Genomic DNA, 12,061 nt, shown 5'->3' on the forward strand with positions numbered 1-12,061 from the left:
TTCATTTATTTATTTATATAAAATCAGCTGTGATAATTGTGTCTTCCTCCATTCACCTGATCTATTTAAACATGTTCTTTTTATTTTTTTTAACCTCCACCTAGTTCAAGGTGGTCTCAGAGAGGAGGAGGAGGAGGAGGAGGAAGAGGAGGGGGTGTTTGAGCGCAGTGATGATGGTGATGAAGTCAATAAATAAGGACAGCAAGAGGCGAGTTAAAGCAGAGGATGTTCCGCAGTTGCCACGTGCTGCTGTGTACAGTGTGCTTTACAGAGGAGGTCCTGCAGAGAGCGGTAGATCGTTTCAAGAAGTGGTGACACAGCCTTTACTGTACTGTACACGAGCGGAGGGAGGAGCGACCGTGTAGTATTTCTTTTGGGGTTCTTTTCGCCCCTCTCGTCGCTGCAGCTCCATCCAAACACTACTGGAAGGCAACGCACGGGGACATTTAACGACTCGTTTTCACGCAACAACAACAACAACAACAACAAAAAAGAGAGAAGAGGAAGAAGAAGAAGAAGAAGAAGCAGGAGAGCAGGAAGGAGGCTAAAAACAACAACAACAACAACAACAACAACAAAAAAAGGGGGCACGTTGTGCGAGCACGCGGAGGTAAACATTTTTGACGGTACGAGGCGCAAAAGCAGCTCGGCGGAGGACCGGGGCTCGGAGTGAAGAGAGAGGTGGTGGTGGAGACGGTGGTGGGGGTGGTGGTGGGTGGGGGGTGGGACGGTTAGCCATCCAGCGCCGCCCGCCGCCGCCGCCGCTTTACACTTGTGCAGAAACCGGAGGAGCCAGCCTTGACTTTCTCCCGCTTCATTTCCGCCTGTCCCCCCCCTCCCCTCTCATTATCCAGCCCCGGACGGTGGGTGTCCACGCCGCGGCGAACCGACGGTAAGTGTCGTTATCGAGGCTTTTTTTTTTTTTTTTTTTTTTTCTCCTTTTAATCCGACGCCTTGCGGCGTGGTGTGCAGGGGCGGTGTTAGCCCTCCAGTAGCTGGGTTTGACAGATCGGATCAACAGCCAAACATACACACGGTGTTCCCGTACAGTTGTTCCCGTACAGTAAGCAGCGTCTCTCGGTCCGTGTGCAGCCATTCCTCCACCGTCGTCTCTCCCTCTCCGGTTGGCGGTGAAACGCTGCCGGATGTGACCGTACAGCCGGTAAATGGTGCCGGTTTTTTTTTTTTTTTTTGGGGGGGGGGGGGCCCTCTTTTATTTATTTATTCATTTATTTATTTATTTATTTGTGCTTGTGTACTGTGTGTGCAGCTCTCTGGGCCCGGACTTGGATTCACGCCTGCTGCGGCTGCGCTCAGGCGTGCGCATGGTCCAATCACACGTGCGCTCACACACACACACACACACGCGCGCACAGAAAGAGGCTGCTCGACCAACTGATAATGATCAGCAGCTTTAAGTGTCCCCCAGGACTCCTGCAGGGAGACTTTAAGTTGGTTACCTTGCCCCTCAGGTGTTGCAGAAAGGGACTCTGACAATCCAATATGGTCAATACGAGAGAATTGATAACACATCTGTGCATCACAGTGACCTAGAATAAACTCGGAGGAGGTTGTACTGAATGGGAAAACAAGTTCAAGTCCAGTCGCATGTGCTTGCATGCCCACGAGGTCATCGGTGTTTAAATATTTCACGCATCTCTGCAAACGTAGTCGCTTGTTTGGAGTTTTATAGTTACATGTCTGCATGCAGATGATCCCACATCAGATCTCCTGTTGTAGTTGGGACACCGTGTGTGTTGCATTAAAGCTGTCACGGTGGATATTTAATTCCCACGGACGCTGTGACTCAGTTCAAAACACATACACACACACACACACACACACACACACACACACACACACACACACACACACACACACACAGAGAAAACAAGGATTGGTTTGAAATAAATATGCCTGCAGAATACAACACAATTCGCAGTGTACTTTTCCCTCAAAGACAACAAACATCATGATTGCAGATCCCGACTATAATGGTGATAGTTTGCTCGGTGCGTTTGCAGCTGTTTGTGTGTGTGTGTGTGTGTGTGTGTGTGTGTGTGTGTGTGTGTGTGTGTGTGTGTGTGTGTGTGTGTGTGTGTGAGCCTTCATCGCCGTAATAATTGAATCACTCAGTGCAGCCACTCTGCTCAAAGCCCTTCTCAGGCTCTCCCGATCCTCGGCGGCGCTCTCGCATCTCTCACTGCGCTGATAGAAAGTGACAATCTAGAAGCTGGATGCTCTTGCGAGTCCAAATCCCCGAAGCTCGCAACAGAAGCACTTCCTCTGGCACACCGAAACCTACTTTTTTGCGCGCAAGGTTAAGATGACTGTTGGATGTTGGAGTTATTAAGACTGTGAAGGTATTTGCAGAGGGAACGCAGTAAAAGGGGAAAAAACAACCTCTTTTTAGGGGCATTTATCAAAAGTGGCATGTCATAAAATCAAAGTGGAAAATATAGATTATTATGACATCGTGGGTAAATGCGTGATGAAGCTGTGCCAACTGCGAAGGTGTCAGGGCGTCTGTCATCGTTATTTAAATGTGTGAGGAGCTAGAGCGCGAGTTACTTCACGTCAGATGGGCCGGCACTGTTCATTAATCATTAGCCATCAGTTTAAATCGCCGTGCTCTGTTCCCGGGTTGATTATTAGCTCTGTTCTCTGTCGGGTGCGACTTTAAAAATGCACAAAGTGTAAGCGAAGGGCCTGCAGAAGCAAATAGATAAACCTCGACATTTAGGGGATGTTTTTTTTTTATCACAGAAAAGTACTTTTCTTTTATTTCCTATATTGTAAAGAACTGGCTTTGCTTCCTTGAATGAGTGATGTAACAGGGTTGTACAAATGAACACATGCAGGGTGGATGGATGCAGCCTCATGTGACCTGGTCTATATCTTTATCCTCTTCTCTTCTCTTCTCTTCTCTTCTCTTCTCTTCTCTTCTCTTCTCTTCTCTTCTCTTCTCTTCTCTTCTCTTCTCTTCTCTTCTCTTCTCTTCTCTTCTCTTCTCTTCTCTTCTCTTCTCTTCTCTTCTCTTCTCTTCTCTTCTCTTCTCTTCTCTTCTCTTCTCTTCTCTTCTCTTCTTCCTCTTCCTCCTCCTCCTCCTCTTGGCTGGGGCTCCTTCAGGGGGCCAGAGGTGACCTTCCTCACTCTCTTCCGGCATCCAGCACCCCAGCGGGCCTCTCTTTTTGTGACCCTCTTTCTGTCTGTCTTTCTTCTTGGCCTCTGTGCTCTGTTTTTTTTTTTTTTTTTTTTTTCCTTCTCCTTCTCCTTCCCTTCCTCCTCCTCCTCCTCCTCCTCCTCCTCCTTCTCTCTCGTCATCCACTCCCATCCCCTCCTATTCCCCCACGGCGGGGCAGCAGTGCTGAATGCTAAGAAACATAGAGCGCTCACTTATATAACCTCCACTGTGCAGCTGATGTCCTGGTCTGTATCTGCTGTATAATGATGTCAGAGCTGTCTGGAGAGGCAGAGGGCATTCTGGGTAGGCCAATATGTCAAGAGCTATTCCTGAACTGGGGGAGGGGGTGGGTGGGGAGGGTCCTGATCCTGATCCTGATCCTGATCCTCAAGCATCATCTATCGGACCTCGGAGGATGTTCAAAGCTGCAGGTCGGCACATTTCTAGCGGATTAGCTGAGGTTGGCGTCGCGTGTGACGTGTTCGCTGTCGCCTTTTTTTTTTTTTTCTACCTACCGTGTTGGACTACAATAGAAGGGACACGCCTGTTATTCCCTCGTCTTCACTTTTTCTGTCTGACCTCGGATGAATGCTGCTCCCCGAGGCGCTCTGCCGCGTTTTCGCCGATGACGAAACCCCATCACCCCCATCACCCCCCCATATGCTACAGACTTGTAGGTTGGTTCACACCATCTATTCAGCCGGAGCAAATTCAGCCAATCACAACACGTCATCTGAGCATCACCGGTTTCTGCACCGAAGCCGGGCTAATAGATTTTGCGGCCGTGTGAGGTATAGATTGTGTTTACACGTCAACAAAAAGCTCCCCTTCAGGAACAGAAACGTTGCATTCAGCTTATTTTCATTTGAGCAGACGAACTGGACGCCTCATGCGTGAGGAGAGTGTTCAGATGACTCATCGAAACATCAGGCGTCTTTCACTGAATCCGCCTGCGTGCCGGCGAACGAGTTCGAGCATGAATGAAATCGTGATGACCGACAGACTCGAGAGCTTCACGACCACTTAGGATGATCGGACAACGACGGGTTTGTGGGATTGATGGGATGACATACCGGGGATTGTTTTGGACTCGTCAGTGAGTCCCGGTTGGCTTTGTCTTTTCGTGGGATTCCTGACATCGACCGCCGTGCTCGGGACGAGCATTTCAAGCAAAAGATAAATAAATAACACCCTTCGAAATCAGCTCGTAACCGTTCAGTTGTTCATCGGCTATTTTAAAATCACTGCGCCGCTCGGTTTTACCTGCAAAAAGTTTCGGAGGCTTGTAGCTACGTGTTCTTCTCCTTCAGCTTTTAGGTGCGTTACCGCCACCTTCTGACGGGAGTAACGTATTACAACCAGGCGCCGCTAAAAACAGGGGAAATACGGAAGAACGATAGTTGCGTATACGAATCAATTTATTTCATATTTGAACGATTATTCAAAAATCGTGACTCATCCCAACACCTTCCAGCGAAATATCGCCCCCTAGCTGCATAAGTACGGTATTGATCGCCTTGTAATTCAAGTCTATCACTAAAATATTGAATGAAAATCACTGCTACGCCCATATCATCAACAAGTAGGTGTGCCATGTGATACAGAACGGATAAGACAACAGGTCAAAGGTCATATTGCCTCCAGTGGTTTTAATTATGGTCAGTATTCATGTTTTTTTTTAAATTTTTTAATTTTATTATGGTTTCCATGACTGAGTAATGTTAAGATTACGCTTGGATTGATCAAGTAATGTTCGCTGTACACCAACATGTTTGTCTTGTTTATTTTGTCTCGCCAAACCTCAAATATACATTTTGTACAATGGCATAAAGCAGAGAGAAGCAGCAACTATTAACATTTCGGTTATATATATGTATAGAATAATAATAATAATAATAATAGAAGTAATGTGTGTCCGTGGCTGTTTCCCTGCTGTAATATTTGTGTATTCATGGTGTAATGGCCGTGATGGCAGCTGCCACTACAAACCTCATCAGGTCAACTCTTCCAGTGTGAAGCACGTTTGTGTTGCGCTGCTGATAAGCATGCTGTCATGGTGAACACGACAAAAGATTATCTGTGTGCTTACCACCGGTCTTCACGCTGACTGCTGGGGGTCCTGCTGTCTTCCAAGATACTGTAGCGCGCACACACACACACACACACACACACACACACACACACACACACACACACACACACACACACACACACACACACACACACACACACACACGCGCGCGTACGTTACATGAGATGTCTTGTGGCTCCTCCCTTCTCGTCCACACTCGGTGGGTTAAGGTTTCATTTTATTCTTTTGGGCGGTTTTCTTCACTTGTTTCTGTTGAGCAGTGGTTTTTCCATGCAGATGGTTTATTAAAAGCTCCCCCACTTATCTCTTTTTATTTTTATTTATTTATTTATTTATTTTATCCCCCCCGTGCCGTCGAACTGTTATTACCCTCTGCTGCTCTGTGTTCCTCTCCGTCAGCCTCCAAATCACCAACGAAAATAATAAACTTGTAAAACGGCTTTCATTGGCCAGAAAGAGTTGCGAGAGTGTTTTACACAGTCGCACTTCTCTCTTATTAACACCAGTCCGCCTTGGCGCTGCCGGCCACTCACAACTGGCTTTTCATCAACGGGAATATTTGGCAGCGAGGCCCGCGAGGTTTTATTTTTGCCAGGGTGAAGCGGAGCGCTTTGCGAGGGAAGAGGAGTCCAATCCCACATTTACTGGCGCTGAACCCGCTTTCACTCCCCTCCCTTTGGAGAGCCGCCTCGGTTTCATGCAGTGGAGTAGAAATGAAGTCACCGCACGCCTGCAGACGTGTTCGACAACTTGGTTCACGAGACAATAAAGCGGCTCGTCTTTTGTTTTTGTGTGTCGTAAACACCGACGCCGTTAAATTAAGACCTGCGGTAGCATTTTGAGTTCCTGAGAGGAATTAATGTGTGCGATTAGGAGCTTGTTTGTATGCGGCCACGCCAGACGAGGGCACCAGAAAATACAAGTCATAAAAGATGACTGGAGATTTACTGGAGAGCAGGAGAAGCTACCGGTAGCTCCCAGGAGAGTTAGAAAAAAAATGCCTCCCCCCCCCCACACACACACACATAAACATGTGGCCATCCATTTAAGCATTTTTATTTGTTTATTATTTTTTAATCCGTCTGAGAGAACGATGCTATTATTATTAATGAACAAACATTCTCCATGTAAAAAAAGAAAAAAGAAGCTTACACAGCTGGTCTGGGTGGAGCTCAGCTATGTGAATGAACGTTCCTAAGACACGAGCGGCTCTCGGGACACTTTCATTTCAATCAAAGTCTATTTTTGAGGTGAAAAGGTTCCTCTGAAGGGAACCTATAAACTATAAAACACATTTTTGCAGCGAAAAGCCGAGAAATCCAGAGAATGTTTGTACTTGTTTTGAAAAATAAAACAACATTTTTTGCAGCGTATAAATAATACACGGATATAACGCCCATCGAGCTCCTCCCGCTGTTTGCGGCTGATACCGTTTACTGATGAAGTCAATCGTGTTGCAGTGCACGCTTTACGAGTCTTCCTGCCTCCACTTGGAAACTTTCCACGCTGCACCATATTATCTGCTGCGGTAATGAATAACTAAAAAGAGACGCTTGTAAAACCCCACAATTAGAAGTTTTGGCCGTGACCCAAGTCATGTCATGGCGACACGGCTCTTCACTGTATATCGGTCAGCATTTCATTACTGCAAGTGTGGGAAGAAAAAAAAAAAAGCCATGAGTACAGGATAATTTGACCTTCTTCTTTTCTTTTTTTTTTTTATTTATCCCATCCGAGTGTGTTTAATGCTTTTTGGCCTGCTGCTGTTTTACTGCACTGTTGAATGGATTTTACCAGGATTACTTCTTGAAAACGGGAATTTAGATTTCTCTATTAAGCTTCCTCTGCTTGAATTCCTCCCCAACCCTCTGAATGAGGAGCTGAGTTAATGGTCGGCTTTGGAGAAGGAAGTTTTATTGCTCCCTGTTTTGTAATCTGTCATGCCTGAGGCAATTTGGATGGACTCGTTCCAAACTCCTGATGGTTTGGCAAAGCTTCGAGAATCCACCTCTTGATTATTGTAATTTTTTTTTTTTTTTTTTTTTCTGGCTAAGACCTCTACTTATGCCAGACACCTTTTAGTGTTTGTGCTGGCTATGAAGTAGCTACATTTACAATTACAAGACCAAATAAAGACCTCTGGTTGCACAGTCGGATCAGAATAGAAACGTGCAGCTTTTCATTTAGGACCACGGCTTTCCACTTCGGACGCGGTGGAATCGGGCCTTTAGGTGTCAGGCGTGAAGGAGGCTGCAAGTTTGCTTGTTCAGCAGCATCAGTCCTCCTTGTCAGACTCTCCCATTACCCTGTTGGACAAACTGAAGTCCCCCTTTAGCGACACCACTGGCCAGTTGTTCCAGATGTGTTGATTTGATTTGTTTACATTTGTGACATTAAACTGCAAAGAATATAAATGGTGGTATTTTAGCGTTATTTCTTTTTTCTTTTTCTTACTCAGGAATTGTGTAATCAGTGTTGAGGACCATTTGGTGAAGTGATGTGGTTACAACTGCAATTCACCATTAATAATGTTTTTTAGCTTGAAATTATTTGTAGCTAAATATTTCTGCCATGTTTTCAAGTACTTTTAACTTGCTCATCTATTTCAACTGTTATCCATTAGTTTTAACTGAGAGGTAATCACCAGGACGGATAATGAAGCCCAAAGAACTGCAGTTCCTCGAACGGCCTCTTGAGGCTGGCTCCAAAAGTGAGTCAATCCCACAGACTGTATATAAAAGTGGACGCAGTTTCCGAGTCTGAAAAAATGAGGCTGAAGGGGAAGTGCTATAAAGCGCAATACCACCGAGTGCCACTAGAGGCTGAAATACAAAAGTTAGGGTTGCTTATCCATTTGTTTTAGCTATTACTCCTTTTATTATATCTCAAAATTCTCCGGCTGGAGAATTAGTTTGTTATTTTTTTTTTTGTAATGTCTGTCTGCGAGGTTAAAGTTCACCTCAGATTTTAGCCGGGGTCCTTTTGAAGTGTGACTGACGGCGACCCGCCGGGCCTCTCCGTTTACACTCTTTCAGCTCGAGGAAACTCTTCGTCTTCTTACTTCACATTTCCAAAGTCATCGGCTGCCTGTTTTCCTTCCTCTGATTAAAGTGAAGTGTGCTACATTTGACGGAAAAGTGAAACTCGGTTTTGTTCTGAGTTCCTGCCTTTGTGTTTGCGTTGGGAGCATTTTGTCAGTTGGCCTGTGATATATCATGAACAATAAAGGCTGAAATTGACTGTCTTTTATTTCACAGCTGCAGGTGGGTTACGCTGTGGTTATTTGTTCTGCGAGGTTTGTTGGTAACAGGAAATACATGAGTCACCTCCTCAACAATTTGTCGATGCTGCGCTGCCAATGACTGCTTGCGATGCATCTTCCTTTTTTTTGTCTTGATTATTATCACACGACACGTCAACGCACTCGTCGTCTGACACTTTGCTAGTAGGTTTTATAATAAAGATGAAAAGACATGTAAAAAAAAAGAAAAGAGAGATGATTAATAATGTGGGATGATCGCTGTGATTAACATTTTGAATACTCAAAACATTAATGTCAATTTATTTCAAGATAACACTTTGATCAGGGCTTTCACGATCATAACATTTTAATTGATGATAATTTGCCATACAAATAATTGTGATAAACAAAGTGTTATGCTGTTTTTTTTTAATGTGCACAAACATCCCGTGGAAGAATAAGAGGCATTCGTTGGCGTTGAACACGGTTTCATCCAGTCGGCTCAGATAATCACAGTCAGGCGAATATGAAATATTTGTGACAGGCCTCGCTCTAAATAACAGACAATATTAGTTTTGTTACTCTGTCCTTATAGCTTAGTAGATTTTATTTTCATGTTATTGATTTTAGAGGCTTTGTTCACCTGCAAAGTCGAATCAAAGCGTGACTTTTGTGGCTTTTAATGAATCCAAACTCTGCAGGTTTCGCCCGCTGTCCACATGGATTTAACACCTTTCAACCTTTTACAACAAACTAGGCTAACGTCAAGTAAAACCCACATTTTTGTTCTTCCACTTTGACGCTCCAAACCAGCTAATCAAGAAATTAAATGTCCGATTAATCAGTCATCAAACTCCAAAGCCCGAACTGTACCGTACTGTGCGGAATAAGATCGTAGTATTAATGGCGGAAAAAAACAAGCATGTAATTCAATAAGTCAGCGGTTGATATTCTTATACTACTGGGTTTCACATTTTGTTTTACTCATTGGAAGTTTGATACTGTAATACGTCCTGGCTGTGATTCACCTGAAAGCTGTGCGCTGCGGTTGTTAAAAGGGACATTTGTTCAGCTTTAGGTGTGAAAATGTGCAAACAATCAAACAAACAAAAAAAACCATCCAGCAGTAATCGTGTGTTGGCGCTGTGCCTCCTAAAAACCCAACTCGTTATTCAAGACGGCTGTTGTTTTATGAACGCTCATTGAACCCAATTAAAAACTCAAAGCACTGTATTTTAATTATTTTTTAAACATCATTCTCATCACCGTCTCCATATTATTAACCAGCTGCAACGATGCGGGGATTTGTTCGGCGTTTTATCCTCGCCTGGTGCGCAACAACCTCCGAGGACAGTTCAGCAGCGAGGAGAAGCCGAGCGAGGGCGTTTCATCTCTACCTGCTGGTGCTGCTGGCCAACTGGAAGGATGAGGAGCTGAGCACCAGGAGGTCCAGAATGCAAAGCGGCGCGTGTGTGTGTGTGTGTGTGTGTGTGTGTGTGTGTGTGTGTGTGTGTGTGTGTGTGTGTGTGTGTGTGTGTGTGTGTGTGTGTGTGTGTGTGAGAGAGAGGACTGCAGGACTTGCTGATCTGGCATGGCTGCACATTCCTCATCCGAGTCGTCTCAACTGCAGCCAGTGAAGAAACGCTGGCGTGCAGTAGACGGCGGAGGAGTCCGAGCTCATTCAGCCTCCTGCCAGCGCCGAGAGTAACACCTTTCTCTTTTTTACGAACTTTTATGTGGGTGGTATGTGGTAGGGTTTTTTGTAGTGTGTGTGTGTGTGTGTGTGTGTGTGTGTGTGTGTGTGTGTGTGTGTGTGTGTGTGTGTGTGTGTGTGTGTGTGTGTGCTTGCATATCTGCACCATCTCCATGTGGCTCATGTTTTCCTCATCATCGCTGGCCCGGTTAGCAGGAAACTCAATAGTCAAAAGTGTGAGGCAATCGCTGTGTGATTAGTGTGCGCTACGCACCGCCTTGCAGCCGCTTTGGCCTGGCAGCAACACACACACACACACACACACACGAACGATATGCACACGTATCAACACTGCGCCTCCGTGTTCACAAGCAACGTGCAGGCAGCTATTCTTAGGTAAGGACTCTAGATTTTACAGGTCATTTCCCACCTCCGAAGTCTTTATTTGCACATAGTGATATACACGGAGGTATTTGCGGTTCACTTTGCAGTCATCCAGCTCCCTGTTTGTGTGCGGCGACTCGGTGACTGTTTCATGCCGGACCCGGCAACAACTGTGCAGCTTTTGTTCGTTGCAAGATGACACTGAGTGGCGCAAGACGTTGCCAACAGTCCTGTATGACTGCAACAACTTCCTGCATGCGGACGGTTGTATGTCGAGTATTACCGTTATCAATGACGGGGAAAGTTTCATTTTCAGTCATATTCGTGTATTTACTTTGACTTTGAGGGGAATATGTGTTTTCATGAGAATCATTCCCCTCCAGGAAATCGTCATCTTTTTACTGCAAATTCGAGCAACCTGAAACATTTGCGGTTTGTGATATTTAAAGCTCTTATTTTGAAGGCAGTTCCATTTTTGAGAAAATCTGCCGCAAAATCAGCTTTTTTGATCGCAACAACCACAAAAAAAAACAACCCTCTGGATACTGTAAAGCTCGAACATAGTATCTCGTGTGTTGTACAAATTAAAGGCACAGATACATATTTGCAGAATCTGGAGTTAAAGGGCCGATAGCAGCAACAAACAGCAGCAGCAGCAGCTGTGTGTATCTTCTTTTTTCTTTCTGTAATTTAATGTAACAGCCAGGTCTGTAAAGTTTAACGACACCTACACAATAAGAATCCACAAACTCAGGGTGTGAAGATAAACTGTCAAAATAATGAAGCTGGCTGAAGGAGCGCTCGTAGAAGATTTGGGGAGAGGGTGGTGGCGGGGGGGGTGACGAGCTGGCGGCCGTCGGAGTCGAGGCCCCCCGAATGCTCGCTGTGTCCTCTCGCTCGTGTCCCTGACCCTTGTCCAGGTTGGACGGCGTCCAGCTGGTCCCCATAGCGAGACGTCCCTACTTTCACATCTGTAGTCCTCGTCTGTGCCAAAGCAGGCAAGCGATGACCTTCCCGACCTTCTGGAGAGAGAGAAGCTATAAACGGACGACATCACGGTGATGAATTACCATAAAGGGGGAGACGGGACGCAGATCATGTGTTGGGACGACGGGCTAATTTATTCTGTGGGCTCCTGTTTATGCGGGTGTCACGTGAAAACGCACCGTTTACACTCCATTGCTTCCGCTTGTTATTCCTGTGTGTCAACAGACCCTTATCTGACACGGTGGGTGGGCGGGGGCGGGGGGGAGTTTCTGACTGAAGGCGACCCGAGGTCCTCTCTGCTGCATCGCAAATTAAGTTTAAGTGTCCGTACCAGCTGTCTTCTTCATAGCTCACCTCATTTAAATATACCTGGTGTGCTTTCCCCCAATCCTGTCAATCACTTCCTAAAGGCAGAGTCCCAAGTTTTTAAAAGGATTTCCAGGCTGTCATCGGTTTTCCTATAATTTGGTGTTTCTGGAC

General features: G+C 45.6%; 1 protein-coding gene across 2 annotated transcripts in view; it reads left to right on the forward strand.

Annotated features, from left to right (window-relative positions):
- Positions 1 to 12,061, forward strand: part of LOC138624407 (thyroid hormone receptor alpha-B) — a 152,339-nt gene that overhangs the window by 44,655 nt on the left and 95,623 nt on the right. The window contains exons 1-2 of one of the 2 annotated variants that reach the window (XM_069704598.1): positions 244 to 610; positions 855 to 892. The exons of the other annotated variant lie outside the window; for it this stretch is intronic. The gene's annotated coding sequence lies outside the window, so the exon portion shown is untranslated. Of the gene's footprint in view, positions 1 to 243; positions 611 to 854; positions 893 to 12,061 lie in introns of those variants that run through there. 2 annotated transcript variants of the gene reach the window in all.

This window comes from Brachyistius frenatus, unplaced genomic scaffold (genome assembly GCF_029030835.1).
Source record: "Brachyistius frenatus isolate BFR_SWC_R1_liver_20210118 unplaced genomic scaffold, ASM2903083v1 Contig_51, whole genome shotgun sequence".
NCBI classification, from domain to species: domain Eukaryota; kingdom Metazoa; phylum Chordata; class Actinopteri; family Embiotocidae; genus Brachyistius; species Brachyistius frenatus.